This window comes from Pinus tabuliformis, chromosome 3_1 (genome assembly GCF_031772625.1).
Source record: "Pinus tabuliformis cultivar Carrire ecotype Pingquan chromosome 3_1, CPIR1, whole genome shotgun sequence".
Taxonomy (NCBI): Eukaryota; Viridiplantae; Streptophyta; class Pinopsida; order Pinales; family Pinaceae; genus Pinus; species Pinus tabuliformis.
Genome location: NC_142301.1, coordinates 236,568,360 through 236,586,356, shown reverse-complemented (window position 1 = coordinate 236,586,356; position 17,997 = coordinate 236,568,360).

Genomic DNA, 17,997 nt, shown 5'->3' with positions numbered 1-17,997 from the left:
TTTCCTGTCTTGTCAACAATGGTTAAGTCAAATTGTTGCAATAAAAGTAACCATCTAATGATACAAGCATTCACATCAGGTTTATTCATCAAATACCTTATCGTGGCATGATTAGTGTGTACAAATGTTTGATAACCAGTGATGTAGTGTCTAAACTTATTTAGGGAATGGACTACAGCTAGGAGCTCTTTCTCGGTCACAGTATAGTTTAATTCTGCCTTGGACAGGTTTTTGCTAACAAAGTATATGGCATATGGTATCTTCTCTTCAATTTGTCCTAAAGCTGCCCCTATGGCTTTGTTCGAGGCATCCGTGTGAATGTGGAAAGGTAGGGCCCAGTTTGGACCTCTCAAGATTGGGGCAGTTACCAGTTTATCTTTTAACTCATCCAAAGTCTCTTGGCGGTTGTCAATCCATTTAAATTCAACATCTTTCCCCAAAAGACCAAACAATGGTGAGGTTAGCTTACTGAAGTCTTTGATGAATCTTCTATAGTATCCTGCTAAGCCTAGAAAACTCCGAACATCTCTTACCTTCTGAGGGGGTGGAACCTTTTGGATGATAGAAATTTTGTTAGGATCCACCTATAATCCTTGCTAAGAGATTGTATGGCCTAGCACAGTCTCTTCAGTCATCAGGAATTCACATTTTTCAGGACTGAGGGACAGGTTCATCTCAATACACTTGGTTAAAACTTTTCCCAGGTTAGTCAATGCTTCTTGGAAGTTGGACCCATAAGGAGTAAAGTCACCCATATAGATTTCCACCGAATCATGAACCAGCTCAGCAAATATGCTTAGTACTAGGAGCGTTGCATAGCCCAAAGGGAAGGACCCCGTACGCAAAGGTTCCCCATGGACAAGTGAAGGTGTACTTATCTTGGTCTTCTAGGCTGATTTGGATCTATTTATACCCATTGAACCCATCTAGGAAAGAAAAGAACTTCTTCCCTACCAACCCATCTAGCACTTGATCTATGAAAGGCAAAGGGAAATGGTCCTTCTTGGTGGCTTTGTTAAGTTCTCGATAATCTACACAGATTCTCCACTTCCCATTTTTCTTGGGCACAAGCATCAGAGGAGAAACCCATTCACTGTCCGAGATGGGGTAGATGAATCCTGCATCCAACAACTTTTGTAATTCTTCTTTAACAATGTCCTTAAGGGCTGGATTCATTCTCCTCTGAGGCTGCTAGACTAGTTTATAATCCTCTTTAATGTAAATGTGATGGGTACAGACCGACGGATGGACTCCTTTCATTTCCTTATAGCTCCAAGCGAAAGCCTCCAAATGGCGGTTCAATAAGCTACATAGCTCCTTCTCCTAAGAGGGAGATAAGTATGAGCTGATCTTCAAGGTTCTTTCAAGGCCAAATTCCACATTCTTAACTCTGGGAGAGGTCGGATCAGCCACACGGAGGTCCACTAAAGCGCGGGATTGGGTACTTTCCACCAACTTCTCTAATGGTAGCACACCGGGAGGTGGATTTTGAATCAAATTCTTAATTAGGTCATCCTCGGTTTGAGGACTTCCCTGGGTGGCTTCCATTGTGCATACTGGGGTAGAGTATACTTCATCCTCATCTTCCTCCTCCAACTAGAGAGGTAAGTCATGTTCTAGCAGAGGTTGGGCGGGAGGGTATAGGACTAGATGTTTGGACATAGGCCCATTCTTGATGGTCATGCTCCCAGCTCAACAATTGATGTAAGCATCCACAGTAGCTAACCAGAGCCTTCCCAAAATGAGGGGGTATCCAGTGAGTTTTTTCTTTGGCTGAAGGACCAAAAAGTCCACAGGGTACTCCCAAGAATCAACAGAGACCACGACATCCTCCACAATCCCTTTGGGAGTCACGGTGGAGCGGTCTGCTAACTGCAGTACTGTCGAGGTCTTCCTTAAGGAACTCTGAAGGTTGAGTTCGAGCATAATGTCCCTGGTCATCACATTGATGGCAGCCCCTAGATCGATCAAGGTGTGGGGGATTATGGTTCCATTGATGTGGACATCTAGTACAGGACTCCCAGGATCAAAATATTTTGGACAGATTATTTGCCCCAACATTAGATCAGACAGTTGTCCTATGACATTGATAGTTGGGGAATCTCTCTTGCGCCTGCCTGGGTGCCTGAAACACCTTGATCAATTTGTTGTAGATTGGTACATATTTTATGGCTTGGAGAAGTGGGATTTTCACACACAACTATTTAAGTTCTCCCAGAAGTTCAGTCTCCTCTGGGTTTGGTTGCGTGGCTAATGTTAGTCTCTCAAGAAAGGGTGGAATGGCTTTGGGTTCACTTTCCTATTTCCCTTCCTCATCCTCCAGGGGAGGAGGGTGGCGATCTGGAAGGACCTTTCCAGATCATAGGTTGATTTCCCGAATCTCCACAGCATAGGTAGGGCATGTTGTCTCTCTAGTGTATACCTACTGGACCTGTCTATTGTTAGGGTTCGAGTTCGATTCAGCAGGCATCTGGGGTTGTCTTGTAGGAGCAGGGGGTAATGGTTGTGGTTGAACTTGAGGTGGAGGAAAAATAGCGGGAGGAGAGTTATATTAGGGCCTCCACCCCGGTTGAGGTGCATTCTACTGCGGTTGTGACTAAACATGAGAGTGAAAGGAAAGAGCAGCAGGTTGAGTATGGTATTGAGATGGATAAGACCAAGGAGGAGGTGTGGACCAGGAAGGATGATCAGGGGGCCCCAAGAAGGCATGTGAGCGGATTGGTTGGGGTGGTAATAAGTTTGGGATGTTCCTTGCATCCCTTGCTGGTAAGGTCTGGATCCATGCGCCCTCCTTTGGTTAAGGAAGTAGAGTGGCTCAGTGACCCCTTCAGCCTATTGGTACATGGCTTAAAGTCTAGGTAAGGTTGGGCACTGGTTTGTGGGGTGGTCTTCCTCACAAACGAAACATACCTCCACTGAGTGTAATGTACACTCATTCTTAGGATGCTTCCTTGTACACCTAGGACAAAAGATGGCCAAAGCCCTCTCAGCTTCCTCTTTCTTCTGTTGGATTCAGAAGGTATCCAGTTGCATGGAAATGGTCTGTCTCATCTCACTTTTGAGGTCTTCCATCTGATTTGAAAACTCATGCTTGGAGAAGGTAGCACTAGCTGAAAGTGGATTCCCCCTACCTCTTTTCTGGGCTTCCCTAGAGTGGTTTCTAAACACAGTCTTTATGTCCTCATAAGGTAGTTGGTAGATGTCTCCTCCAGCTAGCAGATGGAGGGTATCTAGAAGGTCTTTAGGGACTCCTCGGAGCAGGACCAACTTCAGAGATTCGGGGTTCAATGTGCACCTGGCCATTTTATAACTAAGTTGGAACCTTTCTTCATAGTCTTCTAAAGACTCATCACTTCCCATGGTCATCTGAAAGATCTCTCCCTTCGTTTCCTTTGACCTATAGTAGTCCCAATATTTGTTGTTAAAGGCTTGCTACATCTGAGCCCAAGTTGTGATATTGTTTCCAGGTAACCCCATGAACCAGTGTAGTGCTGCATCCTTGAGGGTAGAGGGAAAGAGTCTCAACTTTTTCTCGTCTTCTGCATAGTCATAAGTTCGACAAAGGACAATAAACTCAAACAGGAAGGTATCGAGGTCTTTAGTAGTCAATCCATGGAAATGAGGTAACGTTGAGGGACTTATGTTTTTCATTTTCATGTCCCCGTTGGTCTCTCAGATGCGAAAGGCACCTTCTATTCTCTCCTCATCTTCTCTACCGTTTTTGTTTTCAGCCATGGTCTCAAGAGGAATATTGTCTTGCTCTTCTTTTGTTATAGGATCTTCATATATCTCTGGAGGTTCACCTATAGGTTCTTCTGGATCACTGCCACCGAGGAAGAGAGAAGGGTGACTCAGCGATGTGGTGGGGGTGTTGGGTAAGAATTTCCCTGTATTGTCTCTGTTCCTACGAGGCATGAAATGGGAAATTTTTGGTGGAGTTTTGGCGTTTTTTTCTGCTTGTACCTGCAAAATTGAAAGCGATTGAACTGCAACTAACTAAAATCTATCTTGCTGAAATGAAAATGCGGAATTGAAATGAAAGCAGGAAAGGACTAACCTATTTTGCTGAAATGAAATTGCAGGAATGAAATGCTAGGCTACACTTCCAGAATTGAAATTGCGGAATTGAAATGCTAATCTACGCTTGCAAAATTGAAATGTTAATCTATGAAGGTGGGAAATATCTAATCTACGCTTGCTGAAACGAAATGAAAGCAGGAAATTTCTAATCTACTTTTGTGGAAATGAAATTGCAGAAAGGAAATGAAACAACTATTCTACTCTTGCTGAAATAACTACTTAGCATAAGATTGAAGTAGAAAGTAGAAGAAAAGCAGCAATCACAAATACTCTGACGCTTCCCCGGCAACAGTGCCAAAAAGATGGTGGGCTCCAGTATTGCAGCAATAATGTTGCAACTCCTGGGACTCCCTTCTTTACTTTTATCAACCCGGTAGTTCGTAACAAACTTGGAAGCGACGGTGCTATATGCACAAGTACTAGCTCTTGCCACAACTGTCACTGGATCAGCGGGCACAAGTCTGCTAGGAGCTTAAGCCAACTTCTATGAGCTCTAAGAAGAAGCTTTTAATGGTGATGGATTAAAGCTAACTCAAAGGAAGCTAGTCTACTTGCAGAAAGAAGCTAAAAGTGAAAAAGGAATGCAAACCCTAGCTCTACAAACTAACCCTATCAGTGCAAGGAAAAAGATGAAAGTATCGGAAATGGATTCCATTGACTTCTAGAAATGTAGAATGCATGTGACTAAGCTACTCTTGGAGTGAAGTCTGAAAAGGAATGTCTTTTTGTATTTTTGAGTAATCTTGTAGAATTATTATGCATGTGCTTAAATGTTTTGGTTGTGCAGAGGTTGATTGATGGAAGGAAATGATGAGGATGCTTGCAGGAGGTTGGGAAGGTGAGAAGAGGGCCTAAGGGGTCCCTAACACCCTTCTAGAGAGTTTCACAGTGATCGGATCTCAAAAAACTGCTCTCATGATCTTCTACAGGAAGTCTATAGGGGTTCTACAAGATGTTCCGAAAGGAGATTTTGGAGGGTTGATGGTGGAAGAAAGGTGGAGAAGTGGAAATGGAAGTTGGATGAGGGTGTGATGAGGTTTAGAACCTAGTAGGTGAAGCTGAGAAGTGATGAGGATGGTTGGATTTGTTCAAGGAGGGGTAGAGAAATGTTTCACAAAAATATGGAAATTAGGTCAAAGTGAGAAAGTGTGGCAAATGAACAACAAGAATCTGAGTTAGGGGATGGAATAGGTTTTGCTGATGGAGGAAGGGTAAGCAGGGAGGCTTCTCAGGTGTTCTGCACACTACTTCTTGAAACTAACCAAGCAAAGATAATGCAAACCATGTATCTAGCTATTTTAACCTAATTTGACCTAGGAACTAGCAATCAAGATGAACATAAATCCCTTGGTAGAAAATCATGTGAAACAACTTATGAAAACCAAGCAAGAATGAACCTAAGCATGCAATCACATCTGGTATCAACTTTTGCAACTGAGAAACTAACACTAGCAATTGCATGAAGAAGCAAGAATAATGTTTTTGTGGCAGCAAGGACACCGTGGTCTCAGCTCATGGTCCCGAGGAGGGAGAGGTGAGATCCAAGGTTGCTTGATGGCCTTTTTTCGGAGATCTCTTCTGCTATCAACCTATCACATCACTCTGGAACATGAAAGATTTTTCAATCATCAAAACTGACCTAGATAACCAAGCAAGATTTTAATCTACTAACAGAAACTATTTTATGAAGAAAGTAAAGAAAAAAATATAAAAGTACATGGAGGAGGTCCTGGCACTTGGGTTGGGCCCAACCCCAAGAGCTACAGGCTCCTGAAAGAAGCTCAGAACTGATGCAACATAAAACTGGTTTCCATTACTAAAAAACAATCATGTCCAAAATGTGTTACAGCAGAAGCTCCAAAATGGGCTCAGAAATAAAGCAACACTCTAGTGCGAAATACAAGTGTTCAACAAGTAACCTACGAAGCAATCCTCCTTAATTCAAGGATCTTGGCTGCTCAAAACTGCAGTACTTAGCCACTCCATAAAAGCTGCTCGGCTGCCTTTGGAAATCAACTTTGGTGGGCTGCTGAACTCCGAGCTGATGGTGGAGAATTCAAGGAAGGGGTCATTTAGTGTAGGAGACACCCTTTCTATGAATCCTCAGCCTTGTACCCTCATATTTGGCTGTCAAATTGGCCATAAATGCTTGACCTTGGTCCAAAAGTTGTCCAAAAATCTGCAACAAACACGTATTAGCCTTCATGGTTAAGTGACTATTCTCATTCATTCAATTAACATAAACATACTTCAAAAGCATACATAAGCTATGAATAATGGTGGATAGATGGAGAACAATAGGCAAAATGAGCCCAATAAGTTACCCATTTTTGGGGCTCATCAGTCATCATGGTCGTCGTAAAGCGTATCTTTGGTGTCACACTTGTCGTCAGTTGTCGCAAAGTTGTCGCACTGAGGGAAGTATGTTTTTTATGTGTTTTGGATGATATATGTTATGTCATAAATTGTTCTAAGTGTGCGATCACAATCAAGTCTTGTCACGGTTCACATCAATTGCAAAAATCCCACACAGTCAAATTTGGAAAACTTCGTGACCAAAAAACCTAGCCTCATCCAGCCCACTTGAATTGTGCATTACACAGTCTCAACCCTCAAGTTGAATCCCTGCCTCTTGGCACTACGCAATGTGTAGTTCCTACCTTCCAGGACTATGCACTACACAATCACAGTGCTCAATCCTGACCCCTGAGCTCCAAAACTGCACAATCCATCTCTCAATCTAGGCCTTAACTTTGCATCATGTACTCTCAGTCCTCAAGACCAGCCCTTGAGCTATCGAAATGTGGAATTGCACAATCACTTGGCCTCCTCTACCTTCTAGAACTGTATAATGGGAAAATTTAATGCTCAAGCCCTTAGCTTGGCACCCTGAGCTCCACAACTACACAATATTTTCCCTCATTCCAAGCCTGAACTATGCATTGAGCAGTCTCAAGACACATTCCAGGACCTTGATTTCCTGAATATCCCAACTGCGGAGTTTCTCTATCCAGGCCTCCAAAACTGTGCAATGCGTAGTCTCAAGGCTCAAGCCTCCAACGTAAGTGCTTGAGTCCCTCAATTGCACAATAATTTAAACTTGGACATCCTGAACCACAAATTGCATGGTATCAAGCCTCAGTCCCTAACCTTGGCCTCTCGAACTGCAAAATCCCTTAGTCAGTCACTCAACCAATCATCAGTCTCAGCCATAACAAGTGATTTCATGAAGCATCTTAAGCTGGGGGTTTATCGAACTTATGCCATCCTATCATGGGTGGATTGTAGTCATAGGTATTCTATTATGTGATGACAGGATGATGATGAAGGAGAAGGAGAAGGAGACCGTGTGTTAAGTTATGGTATGTTCTATGCTTATAACAGTTTACTTCTTTTTCTTATTATATTCCACAGATTAGCAATCACATCTACATAAAGTAAAGTGCAGATAGAACATTAAATGATCGACAGAAAACAAGCAAAGATAAGAGACACAAGATGTGGCGGCTAGCCAGGGACAAACCCCACAATGTGTCGGGAAACCCTTTGATCAAATCTTATTTTATCTTCAATAATTCAACAGAGAGAAATAATACAATAAATCTGATTCATATCAGCAGTAGCAAACCCTAGATCAACAACATCAGCATTAGCGACTTCATTATCAAACTAGGGCAGATGATATCTCACAAACCGACCGTCGGATTGACTTCATTCCACCACCAAAAGTTGTGGCTTCTAGAGGAGCTTCAGATGAACCTACAACATAGTTCAGATGAGGAGATCTTCTAGGCCACGTAGGTCAATATTTACTTCTGCAGTTGCAGCTTCAGTTTCAGCAGTTTTCGGCTTCAAACTAGGGCAATCGATATCTTGCAAACCGTTCGTCGGATTGACTTCATTCCACCACCAAAAGTTGATGCTTCCAAAGGAGGCTCAGATGAACCTAAAGTGCAATTCAGATGAGGAGATCTTCTAGGCCACACAGGTCAATCTTTACTTCTGCAGTTGCAGCTTCAGTTTCAACAGTTTTCGGCTTCAAACTAGGGCAGTCGATATCTTACAAACCGTTCGTCAGATTGACTTCATTCCACCACCAAAAGTTGCAGATTTCAGAGGAGATCCAGATGGACCTACAGCGCAGTTCCAAAGAGGAGATCATCTAGGCCACGCAATTCAATATTTGGATCTGCAGTTGCAACTTCAGGTTCAACAGCTTCCGGCTTCACATGTGTGAGAGAGAGACCCATTTCTGCGCAGTAGAGAAGAGACTCATTTCTGCGCAATAGAGAGAGAGATATGTGATGAGAAGAGTGAGTGAAAATGAGAAAAAGGTCCTCTTATATTTATACACAACGTTGGTGTTTGAATAGATGCGACTCTTGGGCTTTTGAGCCTACATGAGTTGTAGGTCGGCTTGATAATAATTCCATAATCAAAATAAATTCATATCTCCATGAATACTTATCGGAATCGAATGATCTTTATATCAATCCTACACCTCTCGGCGAGAGGAATCTAATAAAAATATTATCAGCCATGAATAAGATGACCCACATGAAGTTTTTCCCTGGTTGCCAATTTTAACACTCCCTCTCAACCAGGGAGAACTTCATCTGCAATCTGTCTATAGATCGTTACTATTCATCCATCAAATGCACTGCCCTGTACAGCTTGACCCTTGCCCTGTTGTGCTCTATTCTTCTTGTTCTTCCTTGTACTGATCGGTACTATCTTGCTCTGTTCTGCTCTGCTCTTGCATTGTTCTGTTCTGCTCTGCTTTTGTCCGAATTATGAAGAAGAGATGATCGAGGATGTATCATACTGACTCAAAGTCAGTCTTAGAGTATGTACCACTGGTCCCAGACCAGTCTCAACCAACCCAAAGTCAGCGTCATTGTGAGTACAACTCCACTGGTCCTAGACCAGTGTCATCCTCCACTGACTCAAAGTCAGTGTCAGAGTGCGTACCACTAGTCCCAGACCAGTCTCAGCCTACCCGAAGTCAGCTTCATAGTAAGTACCACTCCTACCATTGGTCCCAGACCAGTATCGCAGTCTTAGAGAGTGTACCGTTGGTCCCAGACCAGTCTCAACCAACCCAAAGTCAGTGTCATAGTATGTACCACTCTCACTGGTCCCAGACCAGTACTGTACTGACACGAAGTTAGTCTCGGAGTATGTACCATTGGTCCCAGACCAATCTCAATCTACCCGAAGTCAGCGTCATAGTATGGTACAACTCCTACCACTAGTCCCAGACCAGTATCGTAGTCTCAGAGAGTGTACCACTAGTCCCAGACCAGTCTCAATTGACCCGAAGTCAGCGTCATAGTATGTACCACTCTCACTGGTCCCAAACCAGTACTGCACTGACACGAAGTTAGTCTCGGAGTATGTACCACTGGTCCCACACCAGTCTCAACTGACCCGAAGTCAGTGTCATAGTATGGTACAACTCCTACCACTGGTCCCATACCAGTATCATTGATCCCAGATCAATGGAGGTCATCCTAGCATAGGGAGTGCGGTAGATACAATGATGCGTCCATCGGTACTACTATGGTCCCTAACTTCATTTCCCTGCTCATTGATCAGATGAGAGGTACTTCCCATGAGTCCCAGACTGCATGGGTAGGATGCCTCAACAGGAGAACTAATCAATCCTGTCCTCACAGGAGAACACATCAATCCTGCTACAATCGCCATGGAGAACACATCAATCCAGGCCTCACAGGAGAACACATCAATCCTACTACACAGGAGAGCGAATCATCATGTTCCACAAGAGAGCGAATCATCTTGTCCCACAAGAGAGCGAGTCATCTTGTTCCAGTGCGGACCACCATGGGAGGGTGAGTCACCCTGTGGTCATATGTTGCTCCAGTAAGAACCGCAAGCCCTTAGAGCTCCCAGAGCTCAATGTATGCAACATGCAGGACCCTTGTACAAGGGTTTCTTGATGAATCCAAGTCGTTTGGGAAAATTACAGATTAGATCTTTCCTTGAGGCTTTGACAAGGTGTATCAACCTGTACATCATCTTAATGCGATGGAGCCTCCTTGCTCATCGACTTACCATATTCTAGATGATGTCTATCTACTGGAGCAATCGATGAATACATGATTCCTCAATAATCGAATCCCACCTCTGGTTGTTACAGAGAATCACAATGGTATGTGTTAAAACAGCTCACTGAAGAGCTTCCCCAACCAGGCAACTTCATACGAGATCATACTCGTAGATATGTATCCAGTCTCGGTGGTGCTTATGGAAACTGACTTCTGCTTCCTGCTCATCCATTATATCGAAGCAGAATCCAAAGAGAAACATCATTAAAAAGTTCTCTAATGATCCTCTACACTACTTGCCTAATCAGCATTCAAATAATCATGCAGTTTCATATTTCTGGTAGTGTATCTCAATCCATTAGTAATTGTGCCATGAAGATATCTTCGAAGATTCTTGGCATCAATGTAGTGAGGCTCAGCGAAATATGAGCTCACAGTGCTAACTGAAAAACATATGTTCGGACAAAGGTTCACCAAGAACATCAACGCGAATGAGTTTTTGAAACTCAGAGGCATTTCCCAAATCTGGTCCGACATCACTACCATATAACTTCTAAAAGTTAAGATCCTCGAGGTAGTCACAGGCTTGCAGTCCATCATACCAAATCTTTCCAATATCTTTACCACATATTTTCCTTGAGATAGGAAAATTTCCCTTGGCTTCTGCCATACTTCAAGTCCTTGGTCCTTCATTTCAAATTCAAAAGCCAACTCCCTCTTACATTTGTGAATGAGAGGGTCTGCACCTGTTAGAAAGGGGTCATCCACATACAGCACCAGTATGAGAGGCTTGTCATCTTCAACCTTAAAGTAAAGGTTAGGATCGGCTTCACTCCTAGTGAATCCTAGCTTCATCAAGTAGCTGTCGATCCTCTCATACCATGCTCGGGGTCCTTGCTTCAGCCGATAGAGAGCCTTCTTCAACCTTCTTACATGAGATTTTCGATCATAAATTTCAAATCCTTCGGGTTGCTCCACGTAGACCTCTTCTTTGATAGAACTGTGCAAGAACGTGGTCTTGACATCCATCTGATGTAGGTTCCATCCTTGTGAAGCTGCAAGGGCTATGATCGAGCAGATGGTCGTATATCTGGCAACAGGTGCAAATATCACATCATAGTCTATACCTTCCTTCTGGGAGAAACCACGAGCAACAAAACAAGCCTTATACTTTTCCATACTTTCATTTGCTGCATGCTTTATCTTGTAAAGCCATTTATAAGTGACAATGGTCTTGTCCTAGGGTCTAGGAACTACTTCCCAGACATCATTCTCCATAATAGACTCATATTCTTTGGTCATAGCATCCTTCCATACTTGATGCTTGACGACATCTGAGAATGATGGAGGCTCATTTTGTATGATCGTGCTCATGATGGTCAGGTATCCCTGATACCTATTAGGTTTCTTACTTTCACGGAAGGTTCCTCGGAGTGCAGCATGTCCTTCAGCATCATCAAGTATCCCCCTAAGCCATGAAGGCCTCTTCCTAGAAGAGGAAGGCTCATGTGGATCCATGGGTTCTTCTACATCAGGCATTGATCCATCATCCTTTTCTTTCGGTTCCCTGGTGTCGACTTCTTGAGAGCTCCTCAAAGTCAGAAGAATTTTCACCTTGTTGAGAGCCATATCTTCGTCAAAGGTGACATCATGACTAATTATGACTTCCCTTTGACTAGCTACATAGATTCTATAGCCTTTAGTATTTTCACTATAGCCCACGAAAATTCCTTTCTTTCCAGATGCACCCAATTTATTTCTTTTCTCTTTTGGCACATGAAAATATACAGGGCTTCCAAAAATTCTAAAATGAGAAACATCAGGTTTCTTACTAGTGAACTTTTCTTCAAGAGTCTTGGAACCCAATGCTTGATGAGGGCATGGATTTTGTACATATACGTCAGTGTTTGTAGTTTCAACCCATAGAAATTTCAGAAGTCTTTGATCATGTAGCATGGCACGAACAGCTTCCACAATCGTGCGGTTCTTCCTTCCCGCCACACCATTCTGCTCAGGAGTACGTGGTGTAGTAGTCTCCCTCTTAATGCCAGCCCCTCAGATATGCCTAAGTGAACCAACTATAATATATCGGAGGTCTTGCTTTGGCTTGAGGGGAATGGTCCCCTTTTGAGCTTTCCTTCGGCACATCCCGAAAATACACCTTCTTTCTCTACTTGGAATTCGGGCATCCCTGTTACCATCTGTCTTACATCGGGTAGAGATTTGTAATGAATGTGGGCAAACCTCCGATGCCAAAGTTCGGACTGAAGAGTTGTGTCACAAGACATGATACCTAGCGGACTTCCATCGACCTGATATAATGAATCAACACTAAACCCAAGAGTAAAGTTATCTTTAACATTATTTTTCCATATACATACCTTGCCATTGCTGAAGGTTACCTTGTAGCCTTTGTCTTCCATTGCCGAGATGGACACTAGGTTCTTTTTGAGGTCAGGTGCATTTAATACATCCTGGACTTTCTAGCCTTCTTGAATGGTTGTCCTATTCCTCGATCCCCAGCTCTCCTCTTACCTTTGCTGTTGAATTTGACATTCCTTTGATTTGCCAACAGAGGGATTTTGATCATCATCCTGGTGTGAGTCCTTTCTATCAGGGCACTCCCTTGTATAGTGACCTGCTTTATCGCAGATGTAACATCATCCTTTTCTTCCACCCTTAGGTCCAACCTTTCCTTTTGATTTAGTCCCAGAATTATTTCTTTTCTTAGCATGAGAAGAAAAGGCAGCAAGAGGACCTTTAGGCATGGGCATTTCTTGCTCTTATTCCCTTGTTTCTTCTTGAATGCATCTAGCCATTAATTCCTCGAAACCAAGAATTACATTATAGTTTAGAAGAGTAGTCCTGAACACATACCATTCGGATGGTAATCCTCCAAGAGTTGTGAGTGCCATTTCCCAGTCTATCGTAGATTTCCTTGGAGGTGTCCAGTTTAGAGATGTAGGCCACCAAGTGCTTGTCGATAGAGTCCCAGATGATCTTCTATTTTGACTTCTTCAGTTTTCCATTTGTTTCATGTAGCAGCGGATGCATTTGATGGAGGCTCAACAATATTGCCTCTTACATGGTCCAGCACTCCTGGATCTTCTACGGTTAGATCGATAGACAACTTCCATGCGTGATAGTCATCCTTCTCACGAAGCTTGTCTTCAGCAGGAAAGAGTGTTGAGGACCCCATAGTTCTTTTAGGATAGCCTTGCCAATCTTCTCTTCGGTGATTGCTCTTGCTCTTGCTCGAGCTTTGTATTCACCTCAGCTCTAATCCCATGTTAAGTTATGGTATGTTCTATGCTTATAAAAATTTACTTCTTTTTCTTATTATATTCCACAAATTAGCAATCACATGTACATAAAGTAAAGTGCAGATAGAACATTAAATGATCAACAAAAAACAAGCCAAGACAAGAGACACAAGATGTGGCGGCTAGCCAGGGACAAACCCCACAATGTGTGGGGAAACCCTTTGATAAAATCTTATTTTATCTTCAATAATTCACTAGAGAGAAATAGTACAATAAATCTGATTCATATCAGCAGTAGCAAACCCTAGATTAGCAGCATTAGCATTAGCAGCTTCATTATCAAACTAGGGCAGACGATATCTCACAAACCGACCGTTGGATTGACTTCATTCCACCACAAAAAGTTGTGGCTTCCAGAGGAGGTTCAGATGAACCTACAGCATAGTTCAGATGAGGAGATCTTCTAGGCCACACAGGTCAATCTTTACTTCTGCAGTTGCAGCTTCATTTTCAGCAATTTCCGGCTTCAAACTAGGGCAGTCGATATCTTGCAAACCGTTCGTCGGATTGAATTCATTCCACCACCAAAAGTTGTGGCTTCCAAAGGAGGTTCAGATGAACCTATAGTGCATTTCAGATTAGGAGATCTTCTAGGCCACGTAGTTCAATCTTTACTTCTGCAGTTGCAGCTTCAGTTTCAACAGTTTTCGGCTTCAAACTAGGGCAGTCGATATCTTGCAAACCGTTCGTCGGATTGACTTCATTCCACCACCAAAAGTTGCGGCTTTCAGAGGAGATCCAGATGGACCTACAACGCAGTTCCAAAGAGGATATATTCTAGGCCACACAAGTCAATATTTGGATCTGCAGTTGCAACTTCAGGTTCAATAGCTTCCGGCTTCACATGTGTGAGAGAGAGACCCATCTCTGCGCAGTAGAGAAGAGACTCATTTCTGCGCAGTAGAGAGAGAGAGAGATATGTGATGAGAAGAGTGAGTGAAAATGAGAAAAAAGTCCTCTTATATTTATACACAACGTTGGTGTTTGAATAGATGCGACTCTTGGGCTTTTGAGCCTACATGAGTTGTAGGTCGGCTTGATAATAATTCCATATCAAAATAAATTCATATCTCAATGAATACTTATCGGAATCGGATGATCTTTATATCAATCCTACACCTCTCGATGAGAGGAATCTAATGAAAATATTATCAGCCATGAATAAGATGACCCACATGAAGTTTTGCCCTGGTTTCCAATTTTAACACCATGCAAGAAGACACATAAGGAGTTGAGGAGATAAGATGATCATTAGGCAAGAAGACGAAAAATCATTGCATTACAATAGAAGACCAAAGATCAAGACCACATGAAGACTCCAAAAGATTCACAACCCTTTGGAGGGCACATATGAAGAAAAAATCATATCTCTAATGAAGACAAAGTAGCAATAATGACATGACATCGCCATGCCATCGTACAGTCCATGTCATCAATGGTATGTCATGTCATGAGTCAGCCTATGCCACATCATTTTTGTGGATTATGCAAATTTATTTTTGAAAATGTATTGTAAAGTGGAAGTCCAAAGGACACATAAATAATTTTAAGAGTCATGTAAATTTGAAAAGTCATAGAAAGTCAAACAGTCATGAGGGTAGTTAGAGAGTCACAAGGAAGGTGATGCATCACCCCATTGGTTATATATACACCCTCATTGTATGAGAAAAGGGACTTGTTCACCTTGGCTCCTCCCACAAGGAATTAGAGAGACAAGCTAGTTGTTTTGGGGAACAAGGAGTGACTCTAATGCTCTAGCATTAGAGCTAGTGGTGTTTTTTATATACATGTGTCTTCAGACTTTTACTTAATATCAGAAGCCTGATGGACTGAACATTCTTCATGCATGTTTGTAAGATTGTTGAGTGAATGTTTTTAATTCATGTTTGTTTTCCACTTGTGCTAAAGTAGTTTAACTATTTAGGTTATTCTAGTGCTTATCTCATTGAGAATGTAGTGTAATGGTTGTGATGGCTATCATATCTTTATGTACTATTCCATTGGATGTTAGACATATCTTTCTTGTTTATAATGGTGGTTATGACTGTCACATCTTTGTGGACTATTCCGTTGGATGTTAGACATATTTATTTTTTTGTGTATGTATCTATTAGGGTGGTACTATTACCTCTCTCCTAGAGGCTCACTATGCTTTCCCTCCACAGTAGAATAATATTGACACACATACAACCAAACACTCACCAGGAATACTCACTTACTGATCTAATATTACTTGTGAATTACTCTCTTATGTTGAAATTTGTATCCAAGGCAAATATATAAGAATATATGGCAGTCAGAACGATATCCCAAATACTGCTCCTATTCCAAATGGTGTGAGGACTATTTTGGACTTCACATCAGGGAGACCGCCTTGGTTCATAGATTTCTAGCCCCCGTCAAAAAAATATTATCATATAGTAGTAGGTTATTAGGAATTACCATTGGAGGGAGTTAGGATTAAAATCTAGAAGCAACACTCCGAGCCAAAATTTGTCTTTTTCCTCTGGTTACTTGTCCAAAATAAAGCATTGACCTAGGATAACCTAATTAAATGGAACTATGAAGTTCCATCTCACAACCCCTTATGTCTTCATAACTCGAAGGAAATGGAGCGCATATTTAACAATTTCTCTTATACTCTATGTCTTTGGGACTGCCTCAACCAAATCATCTTCTGTTCTAACAAAGAACCCCTTATGATTATAAATATTCCAATTGGCACAAACTTAACTAAATATGGATTCTTTCCCTTGGCTTCCTTATTTCGTTTTTCTAGAAATAAAGAAACTATGGAATTTTTAAAACTCCTCTATGTGTGAAGTTTCCCTATGGAATATCATCTAGACCAACATCAAGGAATCAAACATTACCTCATCTTGGTCCTCTACTAATTGGCAAGTTAATGGCTCTAAAGATATTATCCTCCTGCACTGGCATCTCGCTCTGTCTTCCCTTATTTCTCTCCCTTCCTCTCCCCACCTATCCAACTCACCATTCCTCCCCATTAGTCTGCTCCCCCCTAGATTTCCTTAAACTCAAATTTGATGGAGCATCAAAAGGAAACCTAGGCCTCTCTGGTTATTATGACATCATTAGATACCATGAAGGATCTACCTTGCATATTTATTTTAGCTCCTTGGGAAAAAATAGCAATAACATTGCTAACCTTACACCGTGATTTTTCAGGGTTAGAATTAGCTTAGTCTCTAATATTCACCAAACTTGTAGTAAGAGACTCTCACAATATCATCAACATGCTTTGGAAAATTCAAAATTATACCCTTGTTTCTAAAATATCTAGTATATGGAGATTGGAGGACCTTCTCCAAAAATCCTATTCCCTCATGTGGCCTTATTCCTTTTTCTATCCTTACACATGTTCACCTACATAGGTAATAAGGTGGTAGGTCTGATGGCCAATCATGGATGCATGGATTCCCCAGTCACAATCTCTTCTCCTTGGAACTATTGATTGAATCTCCCCTCAAAGTAGATTGCAGATGATTGATTAATGATGATATGAACTCTCTAAATGACATATCCCAACCCTCATGTGGGGTGACATGTGCATGCAAAAGAAGGGAGTGGGTTTCCATCTACCCACCTGGAGATCACATGGGAGGCAATGGCAACATACCCCAATTCAAGTAAATGTTGACATGTGCAACCATTAAGCTCTCCCCTTAGCTGCAAATGGTGAAGCAACATCCTAAATTTAATGGGTAGCTCGAGGACTATAAACATGTAACTCCCATGGAGTTCCAATTTAATTGTGTCAGGCTCAATGGAGGGACTATGAGGGTAGGCCTCTAGGAGGAATGTATTTTGGAAGATAGAAATGTTTATATATGTCACACTAACTCTACAATCCTCATTAAAACTAGAGTGAATTATGGAAGTCTTAGAGAAAACACCATTCTTGGGCACTTACAAGGGTAGTTTCTATTTCCCCCTTGATTTCGGGTGGGGTATTTCTCTCCAATTTTATAGTTTATGTGTTTTTACTTATTTAAAGTTTTGAGCTCTACCTTCAACATTATTGTTTCCATTTTGATTCTTGTCCTAGTGGTGTTTCTTTTTCATGATTCACAAATCATTGTTGCATGGGTGTTCTAACTAGTTTCCCATAGGCCTACAATGAGGTTTGGGTAGATAATCAAAACATAGACTCTTCAAACTCTCCCTCACCTTTTGTGTGCTTCATTTTCAACATGTTGTTGGGTCCTTCCTCATTTGTGACTCCTTTCTTAGTACGTGTTGGGCACGGGTGCTTTACTGGAGGAGCGATAGCATACCATGTGGGTTCATATTATGGGATATATATATTGAGGAAAAATTGGCATAATATATTGGGGGGAAAGGGTTTTTATATTGGAAGGTATAAAAAATGGAGCTCAAATTTAATGAATAAATATAAATGGGTATAAAATATGTTATTGAAAAAATTGATACCTACAATATCTAGTGGAAGTAGGGGTTCTTTAAATTGGGGAGGTGTATTGGGTTTGTATTGGTAGGAC